Here is a 13,311-nt window from a genome sequence, read left to right on the forward strand (position 1 = left end):
CCGCTGGAAGCTCCATCCACGGGGTGCAGTGTATCCCACTTCTGACACCAGTGTGACGGCGCGTTGGGGGTTCCCCGTCTCCTGCACCCCGAAATGGCACAAACAGACTGCACCAGCCAGTGGAATTGAGGGTGGTTTATTGCTCCTCCAGCACAGCGCAGCACAGATGTAATCTGGTTACAGGAACTGGGCTAGGATGCCTCAGGCCCCCTTGAGATGGGGGAGACTGGGCCCCTAAACTCCAGCCCCTTCCCCTAGGCTCTCCTCCATGCCCTCCGACAGCCAGCAACCAACTCCCCCACTTCCAGCCCTGCCCCCCAGCCAAGGCAGCATTCCACCTTCCTTTGTTCCTCTCCATGGGGGGTGTCTGGCCACTGGTTTGCATAGTGACTCATCCTGTTTTGCTGGGTCGTGGTACCCACGGCAGCCAGTGGGGGTTCCCCCAGAGCCAGCAGCATAGAAACCAGCCAGGTACCCCCACTACGTCACAGTGGGCACTGCTACAGATACCGGCCAGTAGGGGTCACCCCAGCCCAGAGTGTGTGGCCTGTCCACTACATCACAGACAGGGACCGACAGGGGGCGCTGGGCCCCCACCTTACAACGCTCTACCCCTCCCCCCGTCTCCTTTGAACCCTCGCAGCCTGAATCTCCGAGCAGGAAGCAGAGGCGGGAGTGCGATGGGGGGTAACTGATGCACGTTGCAGACACGCGAGAGAGAAGAGCGGGGACAGACAGACACACGGACAGGGGGACACACACCGGAAAGGGATCGCTGCTCAGAACTTGACTTAAAACCTTTTCACTCTTCCTCACGCGTTACCGGGCCGTGTGAACTTCACCCCCAGCCCGACTCCGGATCCTAACGGTTCACACTGCAGTCGGGGTCGCGCCCCGCTTCCTCTCTCTTCCCCCGAAACCTCCCTCCCATGCTATTCATGCCGGGGTCCGTGTGGCTCTGTCTCTGCGCGCTGCCGCTCTTCCCAGGTGAGCTCCGGTCGGGAGCGCGGCCCGTCTGTCAGGGGGCTCCCCTCCCGCTCTGTCTCCCTCCGGATTCTCCCCTCCCAGGTGCGGTGTCCGGGAACTCGCTGAGCCAGAGCCCGGCTGCCCTGCGGCCCAGGGAAGGGGAGCGGGTAGAGATCAACTGTCAATACAGCACCTCGTACAGCAGCTTCGCCCTGGATTGGTACCAGCAGCGGCCGGGGGCGCATCCCATGTTCCTGCTGCGCAGGAGCTCCTACAACATTGAATACAAACCCGATTCGGTGCCAGCCCTGTTCTCCTCGCAGCTGGACACCGGAGCGAAGTCTTTCCGGCTCCGCATAGCCGGGGCGCAGCGGGCGGACACTGCGCTGTATTTCTGCGCGCTCTGGGAAGACACAGCGCTAACGAGCGCGGTCGGGTTTGACGAAGACGAAGATATCCCGTTCAGGAACATAGAGCTGCAGAACTCGCCGTGCTCTCTACACAAAGTGCGTGTGTGGGTGCGGCACATGCTCTGGTTTCTAGAGCGAAGGGAGCGGAGTCGTTCCCTTCCCCCTGCTGTGCGTGGGGCTGGGGGAGGGAAGGCACAGAGAAGCGCGCTTGTGTGTCCGTGCACGGGGGGATGTTCCCAGCGCCCCAGGCAGGGAGAGGAAGGAAGCGCCCGGGGAGGTGTCTGGCGACAGAGAGCGGGGAGCCCAAAGTGACCCATTTGAGGGAGAGACGAATTTGGGGACCCGCTGTTATTGCAAAGGGGGTTAATGCCCCGCTCTCTGCTGCCAGCAGGGACCGACACTCCCGGGTCAGGTTACGGGCTGTGTAGCCGAATGCGTTTCCGGTTCCAAACCAGTCACGAGAAACTGGCGTATCCCTGGCTGGTGACTCAGGCCCGGGAAATACTCGCCCCTTACGGGAAAGGAGCCGGAAACGGAATTGTTCGACTTCTTGGGAGAATCGCTGAGATCGTAGTCCCGGGGCGACCAGTGAGTGAATGACGTCACTTCCTGGGGGTCACTCAGGGCTGGTCGAATGGAGGGAGCCAACTTGTATTTACTGCTGGTGTTCCCCCCGTGCGTAAAGGCGAGTGGGGCTGTTTATGAAGATTTGTGTCTCCCGCGAGGACAATTGCCCTGGGTCCGACTGCCCCCACTGCGCCCCTGGGGTGTAAGTGCTCCCGCTGAGCTTCCCCCGGGGCTGATTGGTCTGCGCCGAAAGAAAGGAGCCTAAGCAAATGGAGTGACGCCATTTCCTGTCACGCACCCCCCCCCTCCCCTCCGCAGTGTCTCTCTCCCTGCAGGGGACAAGCGCGGCCGCCCCGGGTGCCTGCAGGGATCACTCACCCGGTCCCAACCCGGGGGCGTCTCCCGGGTCACTAGGCGCACGATGCTGCTCTGGCTGCGCGTTGCTTTCCTGGCGGCGCTTCCCCAAGGTGACCGTGGCCCGGGAGGGCGGGGGGAGCCCGGGGTCTCGGGGTTCACTGCTAAGGCCGCTCTCTGCTGTGTCCGCAGGTGCCCGAGCGCAGGTCCGGCTGGTGGAGTCCGGGGGCGGCGTGAAAAGGGCCGGCGAGTCCGTCAACCTCTCGTGTGCAGCCTCCGGGTTCACCTTCGGGGACTACTCAATGCGCTGGTACCGACAGGCCCCCGGGAGGGGCCCCGAGTGGGTGTCCTATATCAGCCGGGACGGCTCTGCCTCGAAGTACTCCGACCCGGCCAAAGGGCGGTTCACCGTCTCCAGGGACAATCCCAGCCGCCTGCTGCACTTGCTCATGACGAGACTAAGCGAGGAGGACAGCGCCCGGTATCTCTGCGCCACGCACAGTGCTGGGGAGCCGGGCTGAGCTCAGACACAAACCTGCCCTTCCTGTCACAGGCTTCCCCGAGGGAGCCCGTCCCGCCCCACCGCTCCATCGCCTGCTTGTCAGTCGGGCACTACGTCCCCAACGCTGCGCTCAGGATCCAGGAGACAATTTCTGGGGTCCACTCAAGGCTGCAAAGGTTGCGAAACATGGGAAAGCTGCGGCCTCTGCCCCCGTCCCTGGCGCACCCCACCCAACACCCGCAGAGTTCGGGTTGCACCGGGAATCCAAGTTCTGGCTTTGCCCATGGTGCAAGCGCTTGGCTTTCGCTGCTTAAGGTTCTTTTCAAGTAGTTTTTAAATATGCAGTTTCCTATAAGTAAAAAAATTGAAAAGAACCCCCCTCAAATCTTCCTTGCTATGGAGCCACATTGTCTCCGACCCCTTCGTCTGAAAATGCGGAATTGGCATTTTCAGAGGAGTGCGCTCTTTGTCTTAGATGCACCTCTCCCGCTAGGTTATCAATTTGCCACTTCCTATTCCGGTAGGGGGTGTCACGCTTTTGTGGCGTAGCATGTGGGGAGTTGACTGTGCGCCTTCCATCCCAGTGCCAACCCGTAGAGGGCAGCATTTTGTCTTCGGCGCCCTCAATCTGCGTGCGATTTTCATTGGGTTCTGGAATATCGGAGGCTGCGAATCTCTCTGCGTCCGCGCCTGGAAGCTGGGGCCCGAGAGCGAGGCCGGCAGAGGTTCACAGCCCTCGGCTTGTCAGTCGAGCTCCTCCCGGCACCCCAGGGGGCTGGAGATGTTGGTGCCCCTCCCCATAGTGCCATTGGGCTTCCTGGAGAGGCACTGAGCCAAACATTCCCTGCCTAGACCCACTCAGGGGCTGCTCCCTCCCCTCCCCCAGTCCTCTGCCAGGGGCCGGAGCAGAAGCCGGCAGGGGGCGCTGCGCGCCCTCATTACAGAGCTCTACCCCCCTGGGGCATGTGAAACGGGCCGGGGTTGGGGGCTCACCGTCGTGTGTTGCAGAGAAGTGAGAAAGAAGGGGGAGCGCGCACAGACACAGACTGACAGACAGACACACACCGGATACATGCTCACACCAGCCTCCGTGCCTGCCATGCCGGGGTCCGTGTGGCTCTGTCTCTGCGCGCTGCCGCTCTTCTCAGGTGAGCTCCGGGGGGAGGGGCGGCCCGTCTCTCCAGGGGGCTCCCCTCGTGCCCTAACTCGCTCCGGATTCTCCCCTCCCAGGTGCGGTGTCCGGGAACTCGCTGAGCCAGAGCCCGGCTGCCCTGCGGCCCAGGGAAGGGGAGCGGGTGGAGATCAATTGTCAATACAGCACCTCGTACACCTACTTCGCCCTGGACTGGTACCAACAGCGGCCGGGGGCGCCGCCCGTGTTCCTGCTGCGCAGATATTCCGGCGGCTCTGAGTACAAGCCCAGTTCGGTGCCAGGCCGGTTCTCCTCGGAGCTGGACACCGGAGCGAAGTCTTTCCGGTTCTTCATAGCCGGGGCGCAGCTGGCGGACTCGGCGGTGTATTTCTGCGCGCTCTCGCAGGACACAACGATACAGAGAGCGCCAAGCTCCCTACACAAACTGTGTGTCTGGGGCGGGAGGGAAGGGGTTTCGGTTTCCAGAGCGAAGGGAGCTGAGTCGTGTCTGTCCCTCTCCCGGGCCTCGGGCTGGGGGAGAGAAGGCTCAACTCAGAGCGCTCAGAGAATCGCTTGTGTCGGTGCACGGAGGGATGTTCCCAGCGCTCTAGGAGGTCTCTGGAGCCGCAGAGCGGGGAGTGCACAGTGACCCTGGTGTGGCGCAGTGGGGGGCTGTCTGCCCTGTAACCCTGCGCTGTGATGGGAGATTCTCACCGACTCTCCCAAATGTGTATTGGCCCAGACACTTAGGCTCAGCCATCCAGGGAGAGAGACAAAGCGAGGAAGGCGGAGACCAGCACCTGGCAGGGGGGCAGGGTCTGGGAGGGAGGCAGGGGCTGTCCGAGAAGCATGGAGAGAAGAGGCTAAGCTGGGGCCTAGGGTGATGGACCCTCTACCCGTAGGCCAGAGGCATCCTGGCTCTGGCCCCTGTAGCCACGTCACAGATGTGCTGGGCTGTACCCTGAAGGAACAATAAACCCCTCTCGATTCTACAACTGGCGGGGTCTTTTCTTGGTGCTACGGGCTGGCAGGAACGGGAACCCGGGAACCCCTCTGCATTGTCACACCCGGGCAGAAGGGAGGCCAGACGCATTTGGGGACGCGCTGCTATCGCAAAGGGGGTTAATGCCCCGCTCTCTGCTGCCAGCAGGGACCGACACTCCCGGGTCAGGCTACGGGCTGTGTAGCCGGCTGGGCTGCGTTTCCGGTTCCAAACCAGTCACGAGACACTGGATAGCTCTTTCTGGTGAGTCAGGCCCGGGAATTACTCGCCTCCTCCGGGAAAGGAGCCGGAAACCGAAATTGTTCGACTCGTTGGGGAATCGGTGACATCGTAGTCTCGGGGCGACCACTAAGGAAATGACGTGGCTTCCTGGGGTCGCTCAGGGCTGGGCGAATGGAAGGAGCCAACTTGGATTTATTGCTGGAGCCTCCCTCCGTCCCCCCGCCTAAAGGCGAGTGGGGCTGTTTATGAAGATTTGTGCCTCCCGCGAGGACAATTGCCCTGGGTCCGACTACCCCCCCTGCGCCCCTGGGGTGTAAATGCCCCTGCTGAGGGTGGGCGGCTGCACAAAGGGAATGGCAGCTCTCCCCCGGGGCTGATTGGTCTGCGCCGAGAGAAGAGACCGCATGCAAATGCAGTGACGTCATTTCCTGTCACACACCCCTCCCCCTCGCAGTGTCTCTCTCCCGGCAGGGGGCAAGCGCGGCCGCCCCGGGTGCCTGCAGGGATCACTCACCGGTTCCCAACCCTGGGGCGTCTCCCCGGGCCGCTCGGCGCACGATGCTGCTCTGGCTGCGCGTTGCTTTCCTGGCGGCTCTTCCCCAAGGTGACCGTGGCCCGGGAGGGCGCGGGGAGCCCGGGGTCCCGGGGCCCAGGGCTAAGGCCGCTCTCTGCTGTGTCCGCAGGTGCCCGATCGCAGGTCCGGCTGGTGGAGTCCGGGGGCGGCGTGAAAAGAGCCGGCGAGTCCGTCACCCTCTCGTGTGCAGCCTCCGGGTTCACCTTCGGGGACTACTGGATGCACTGGTACCGACAGGCCCCCGGGAAGGGCCCCGAGTGGGTGTCCGCCATTAGCTATTGGGCCGGAACCGACAAGCGGTACGCTGGGTCGGTGCAAGGGCGATTCACCATCTCCAGAGACAACCCCAACAACCGGCTCCATCTGGAGATGGGCGGCCTGAGAGCCGAGGACACGGCGGTGTATTACTGTCAGAGAGACACCGTGAGCGGCAGGGACTGGAACCGCGTACAAAAACCTGCCGTCGGCCGCGGGGCAGGGTCCCACACACCGCACTGACCCGGGGAGAGACTGTCCCCGCGCTGCAGCCAACACCTGGGGAGCCGTAATTTGAGGGAGGGGGGGCAGTGAAGGCTGCCAAGGCTGAGGCGCATTAATTGGCCTTTATCCTCCTCCCGGACTCCCACTTCCCCGAATCCCTGAAGCAGGGGGTCCCACAGAGAACAGCCTCCTTCCCAGCCCCGATTCATTCCCCAGCAGGCCCCTTCCCAGCAGGGGTGCCTAGCCCGGGTCCCGTGGGAAAAAGTAGCGAGTGAAACCTTGTGGCATCTCTGTGACGGCGCGTAGGGGTTCCGCCCATCCTACAGTCCCATAGCGGGAAGAAGAGACTCGCCAGCCAGTAGAATAGGGAGGGTTTATTGCTTCTCCAGGATACAGACAGATGTGGTTACAGGAGTCCCCGCCAGGATGCCTCAGACCCTTTGGGTTAGGGGGTCCATCTCCCCCCTAGACTCTCAGCCCTCAGCTTAGGCTGTTCCCTTCATGTTTTCCAGCCAGCAACTGACCCTTCCCCCCCAACCTCTCTTCCTTTGTTCCCTCCCTGCCCTCAACCGGTTGGACAGGTTGGGTCTTTGCCTAGGTGACATTAGGCAGCCGTCCTGCTGGGCACTGCTACAGATACCGGCCACTGGGGGTCACCCCCAGCCCAAACACAGCCACCAATGGATGCCCAGAGTGTATGGCCTGGCCATTATCAGAATCACCGGCAAGAGGGCAGAGTTAAGAGTAGCTGGGCAGCCTGCGTCCTGGCATGGCCGAGTTTGTGAGGCCAGGACTATGCCCCCTTAATGTTCCCTTAAACTACCCAAAGAAGAAAAATCCAAACATTTTAATTCTATGGCACCCAGCTGAGTTATTGGCAGTTGGCATTTTCAGAGATGCGCACTTCTTGTCTTAGATGCGCACATCTCGATTTGAGGCACCAGTGCGCACCTGCTGTTACGATCAACCCAGTAGGGGGCAGGACGCCTTGTTGCTCTTCTACAGTATCTATCCCCTCACCTGAATCATTCCCGCGCGTCTTCTATTCCAGTACCCACCACTAGGGGGCAGCGCCCGTTCTCTTTGGCGCTCTCCAATCTGCGTGCGACCTTCACTGGCCGCTGCAATGTTGGACTCTGCCCACGGTCACTATCCCCTGATGGCGGAACAGAGTGTTCGGCGCTGGCTGCAGACACATCATGGGAAGCGCCTTAAGAAAGTTTTTCCCTCTTCGGGTGCCTGTTGGTCGGTCTCCAGGCTGCCATGTTAGATGCCCGGCCAAGAGCTTCTCCCAACCCGCTGTCGTGGCATAGGTCTGGGAGTGCGGCTGCACGCTCACACACAAGGGCTGCTGATGTCCGAGCGCCCCTCCCCCACATATAGACCTTGGGCGCAATTGGGGCTGCCCAGGCTGGGGAGACACGGCCCGGTTCTGTCGGGAATGAACCCAGGCTCCCCTTGGGCGCTTTGACGAGTCACTGGGGGGCGGAACCGGCATCGCCAGGCTGGAAATTAATCTGTTGAAAAGACAAAGTGCCCAGCGCGAGAGATTTGTGTCCGCCTGGCCCCCACACTGCGCCCCTGCTGGGGATCGGCGGCTGCCCAAAGGGACTGGACACGGTGTTGGATTGGTCTGTCGGGAGAGAAAGGAGAAAATGCAAACAGAGTGACGTCATCCTCCCCCCCCCCCCCCCGTCCGCCGAGTGTCTCTCCCGGCAGGGGACAAGCGCGGCCGACCCGGGTGCCTTCAGGGATCACTCACCGGTTCCCAGCCGGGGGAGTCTCCCCGGGCCGCTCGGCGCACGATGCTGCTCTGGCTGCGCGTTGCTTTCCTGGCGGCGCTTCCCCAAGGTGACCGTGGCCCGGGAGGGCGCGGGGAGCCCGGGGTCTCGGGGCTCACGGCTAAGGCCGCTCTCTGCTGTGTCCGCAGGTGCCCGAGCGCAGGTCCGGCTGGTGGAGTCCGGGGGCGGCGTGAAAAGGGCCGGAGACTCTCTGCGCCTCTCCTGCAAAGGCTCCGGCTTCACCTTTAGCAACTTCACCATGAGATGGTTCCGCCAGGCCCCCGGGCAGGGGCCCGAGTGGGTGGCTACGGTCAGCCAGCCCAGCGGATCCAAGCAGTGGTATTCCGAGGCTGCCAAAGGGCGATTCACCATCTCCAGGGACAATCCCCGTAACACGACGCATTTACAAATGAGCGGCTTGAAACGCGAGGACAGCGCCGTGTATTACTGCGCCAGACGCACCCACAGCGAGGGGAAGCGACTCTGCGCTCGTACAGAAACCTCCCCCTGAAGATCCCGGGCCGAGGTTCCCCGGGGACGGCGCTCGCGCCCCGCACGTTGAGAAATCAAGCAGAGTGGTCCCCGCCTCCCGCGCCAGGCCGGGGTTGGAGGAGAGAGACAGGCGCTGCTGAGTCCGAGCTCCCTGGGGAGCGCAGAGGGTGCGTCCCGGCGCAGGGAGAACGAACAGCTGCATCCGGCCTCAAGCTGCGGCTTCGCCAGCGACTCTCTGCTCAGAAACTGCTCCTGCCCCTCCCCAGAGCAGGCAGCGGGGAGGTGGGGCCCTCAGGGCAGGCAGGGGGCAGGCTGAACCCTTACCATCTGTGACGTAGTGGGGGTACCTTGCTGGTTGCTATGCTGGGCAGTGGGTTGTGAGTGACCTCCACTAGCTACTGGCTACAGCACGGCCCAGCAGGGCAGGGGATGAGTCATTATGCAAGGGGGCTTCCAATCTGTCTCACGAGTTATCTTCCAGGGAGCGGAACAATGGGAAGAAGGGGAGTGGAGACCCCAACGCGCTGTCACACCATCACCTGGATTTTAACCGAGCACAAATGTCTCCAGCGCTGCGCTCAGGACCCAGGAGACAACAACTTCTGAAGTCTGGGAAGGTTGCGGTACATGCGGAAGCTGCAGCCGCTGCCCCGGTCCCTGGCGCACCCCACCCAACACCCGCAGAGTTAGGGTTGCAGCGGGAACCCGAGTTCTGGCTTTCCCCATGGTGCGAGGGGTTGGCTTTGCCTATTTATGATTGTTTTAAAGTAGTTTTAAAAAATGCAATATAAATAAAATAAAATAAAAATAAAAACGTAAACTATGTACCCACATTGTCCCCCCAGCCCTTAGTCATCAGTAGAATTGGCATTTTCAGAGGAGTGCGCTCTTTGTCTTAGATGCGCACCACTCCCGCTGGGTTTCCACTTCCTATCCTAGTTGTTGCCGCGAGGGGACGCACGCTTTCTGTGGCGCAGCGTGTAGGGGGCTTACTGTGCACCTTCCATCCCAGTGCCAACCGCTAGAGGGCAGTATGTGTCTTCGGCGCCCTCCGATCTGCGTGCGATTTTCATTGGGGGCTGGAATATCAATCGGACGCTGAGAATCTCTCTGCGTCCCCGCCTGGGAGCTGGGGTCTGTGAGCGGGGCCGCCTGAGGTTAAAAGGCCGCGGCTTGTCCCACAGCCTAGGTCCGCCGAGCCCGCTGGGGCTGCGCTGGAGATGTGGGCGCCCCTCCCGATGGTGCCGTGGGTCTTCCTGGCCCTGGCTCCGGCCCCGCGTGAGTCTCTGCAGGGGTTGCGGGGCTGGGAGCGGGGCAGGCCAAGGAGAGAGGGGGGGATTGACTCTCTGGGCACCCGGTTGAAGGCTTGTTTGGGGACCGGGTCCCCTCTTTGTTCCCAGGTGTCCTGGCCCAGGTGCAGCTGGCGGCGTCCGGCCCGGGCGCGGGGCGGGTCTCGGAGTCGGTCACCCTCAGCTGCGCCGTGTCCGGGGTCTCCATCACCGACCCGAGTTACAGCTGGAACTGGATTCGGCAGCGCCCCGGAGCGGGGCTGGAGTCCCTGGGACGGATCTACCCGAGTGACGGGAGAACCGGCTACGCCCCGGCGTTCCAGGACCGAGTCAACATCTCCGCAGACCCCGTCGGGAACCGGGTCTCGCTGCAGCTCCGCTCGCTGAGCGCTGCGGACGCCGCCACCTATTACTGCGCCGCGCACAGTGACACCGGGACACGGAGCCCTCGCACAGAAAGGGAGGGACCCCTGGGACCCACCTCCGGGGCGGGACCCGCCGGGCCTGTGCCTGCTGCCAGCGCCTTCTGCTGGAGCAGCCCCTCTTGATGTGTGTGTGTCTGTGTGGGGGGCGAGGGGTATATGGGATAAGTAGAAAAATGGACAGATAGTGGAAAGGTGCGAGCGCGCGGGCGCACACACACACTCTGAGGGAGAGAATGGAGGGGAAAGCGCAAACTCCGCCGCCACAGACTGTCACCCCCAGGCATGGCCACCCCTTCCCGCCCCCCCCCCCCCACAGACACTCTCCAGTTGCAGACACGTTCCAGCTTCACCGCCCCACCCTCTCCCGGAGTCCGCCGCTGTCCGCTCTCGGGGGCTTGGGCTTGGTGGCTGGCGATCTGCGCGCTCTCCGGCTTGCGAGAGAGACAGTCCCGGGCCAGTGAGGTGTGTGCGCGGGTGCGTGCGGGGCGGAAGGGGGCGGAAAGCGCAGCCTGCAGCTGTAATCGCAACACTCCCTGGAAAGGGGCCCGCAGCGCCCCCCCCCTTACCGCCCTCCAAGCCTGGAACACAGACCTTGCCGGGGGGAGAGGGGGGGGATCTGCTCCGCTTCGCTTTCCGGCCGAAGAGCCCAAAAAGCCGAACCCCACCCCTCGGAGACTCCGGGGTCAGCGGACGCTGGACTTCAGGCCAGGTCAGTTCGGGACCCCTCCCCCCGGGCGGGGAAGCGCCGGGCGAGTCCGTCTCTGCGGAGAGCAATTCCCTGCGCGGAACGAAGTGGGGGGAGGGGTCTCTTATAAAGGAGGCGGATATACAAACCCGGGCGGCACTTTCCGGTTTCTAGCTGCGTCCGCAGGGACAATCCGCCGCCGCCTGGGTCCGGGCAGGGACCAGCCAGTGCGCGGAGACCTTCCCCCCCGCACCGGGGGCAATGCGGCGTTGGCTCCCTTGGGTGTCCCTGTTCGCAGCGTTGGGAGGTATTTCGGCGCACCGGAGCAGTGCGCACCGCTCGGGCAATGGCACAGTCCCGCTCTCTGACCCGGGATCGCTTTCTGTCTCCCGCAGGGGCCCGGGCCCAGGAGCGGCTGGAGGAGTCCGGCGGGGGCGTGACGAAGGCTGGAGACTCTCGGCGCCTCTCCTGCAAAGCCTCCGGGTTTAACTTCAGCAGCTTCAACATGTATTGGTACCGCCAGGCCGCCGGGCAGCGGCCGGAGTTCGTGGCTAGGATCAGCTTCCCCAGCGGGTCCAAGCAGTGGTATTCCGAGGCTGTCGAAGGGCGATTCACCATCTCCCGGGACAATCCCCGCAACACGACGCATTTACAAACGAGCGGCCTGAGACCCGAGGACAGCGCCGTGTATTCCTGCGCCAGGCGCACAGCGCGGGAATCGACTCTGCGCTCGGACAGAAACCTCCCCCTGCAGGGGGCGGGGCGGGATTCCCTGGGGGCGGCGCTCGCGCCCTCCGCAATGAGAACTCGGAACCCCCCCGCGCCCCGCCGAAGGGCCCTGTGCGCAGCGGGAGCAGGGCGTGGAGACGGGGGCGGGGAGGCGGCTTCGTTTCCCTTTCACCCTCCCCCCAGACGCGTCTCGGGGGTCGCAAGAGGCAGAATCGCATCGGTCCGCGCAGGGAAGGGCTGAACCCCTCCGGCTCTGCCACCGACTCCTCCCTCCCGTGCCGCTCGGCCAGCCATGGCGGCCTGGCTGCGGGGCGCGCTCCTGCTCGCGGCCTGGCCAGGTGGGGAAACCTCTGGGAAAGCAGGGAGCCGAGAGAGAGATTGTGCGGCGTGTCTGGCTCGTCGTCTGTCTGTCCACCCGGCTTCGGTCTGTCCGTCTGTGCCACTCTCCCTCCGTCCGTCGCCAGCTGCCTAGACATGGTCACACATCGCCTCTTTCTTCCTTCCACGCCGCGTTCCTTGCGCACTGTGCCGCGTTTCTGTCTCTCTCCAGTCCCCAATGCGCTTTCTCCCTCTGCCGTTTTCTCTCCGCCCACTCGCGTTTCTCTCTCTGCTGCCCCCAATCTCCACCGGGGCTTTTCCTCCGCCGCAGTAACTCCCCGCTTCTCCCGTGTATTCCTGGTGCGTATTGTGAGCTCCCCCCGGGCACGGACAGGGCCCATTACGCTCCTTCATTGTGGGTTCCCCGCAGGCGCCCGGTCCCAGCTGCAGCTGGCGGAGTCCGGGGGGGCCGTGGCGGAGGAAGGCGAGTCCCTCCGGCTGACCTGCACAGGCTCCGGGGGCTCCTTCGGCAGCTACACCATGTTTTGGTATCGGCAGCGGCCCGGGACGGAACCGGAGTTTGTCTCGCGTATTAACACCGACGGGACAGACCCGCGTTACGCGACCTGGGACCAAGGGCGATTCACCATCTCCAGGCACAACTCCCGGAGCGAGGTGTACCTGGCCATGCGCAGGCTGAACCAGGCGGACTCCGGCCGCTACCTCTGCGCGGCGAGAGACCCACGGCGCGGGGAGCCCGGTGCGAGCTCCGACAAAAACCTCCCGGCTCGGAGCTCCAGGCTCGGCAGCCCCGGGAGGTTTGGGGGGCGGGGTGGAGACCGCGGGAAGCGCTGGACAGTGAGTCTCTGCAGAGCGCACCGGCGGGATGTGACACCCAGGAGATATTTGGGGGGGAGGGGAAGCAGGAAACGCCCAACCTCCCCATTTCCAGTGCAGGGCGGACTCGGGCAACGTCACCGAAAAACTACACAGAGCGCTAGGAACTGATTCTGAAGAGAACTGGTACGGCACTGACGTCACTTCCCGTCTGGGTTGCTGCTCGCTCAGACCGGCAGCTCACACATCTCTGGTGCCAAGAGAGGGCGCCCGACAGCTGCGTGTTCTCCTCCTTTCTTGAGGTTCCTTGGGAAAGCGCGCGCGGAGGGGTGGGGGTTGTTTTTTGAGTGCGCGCGTACCATGTGAATTACGGCACGGCTCTGCAAGCAGATGCCCTGCAGACAGGGGAGCTGCCGGCAGATCTCGGGCTGCCCCCACGGTGCGAGGCATGGGCCCCCGGCTCCTCGCTGTGCTGCTGGCCCTGGCGCCCTGTGAGTGCCGGGGCGGGGGTATAAGGAGAGGGCGGCGGGTACAAGTGTGTGTGT

The sequence above is a fragment of the Pelodiscus sinensis genome, chromosome 30, assembly GCF_052426305.1.
Source record: "Pelodiscus sinensis isolate ZL-2025 chromosome 30, ASM5242630v1, whole genome shotgun sequence".
In the NCBI taxonomy this organism is placed as follows: Eukaryota; Metazoa; Chordata; order Testudines; family Trionychidae; genus Pelodiscus; species Pelodiscus sinensis.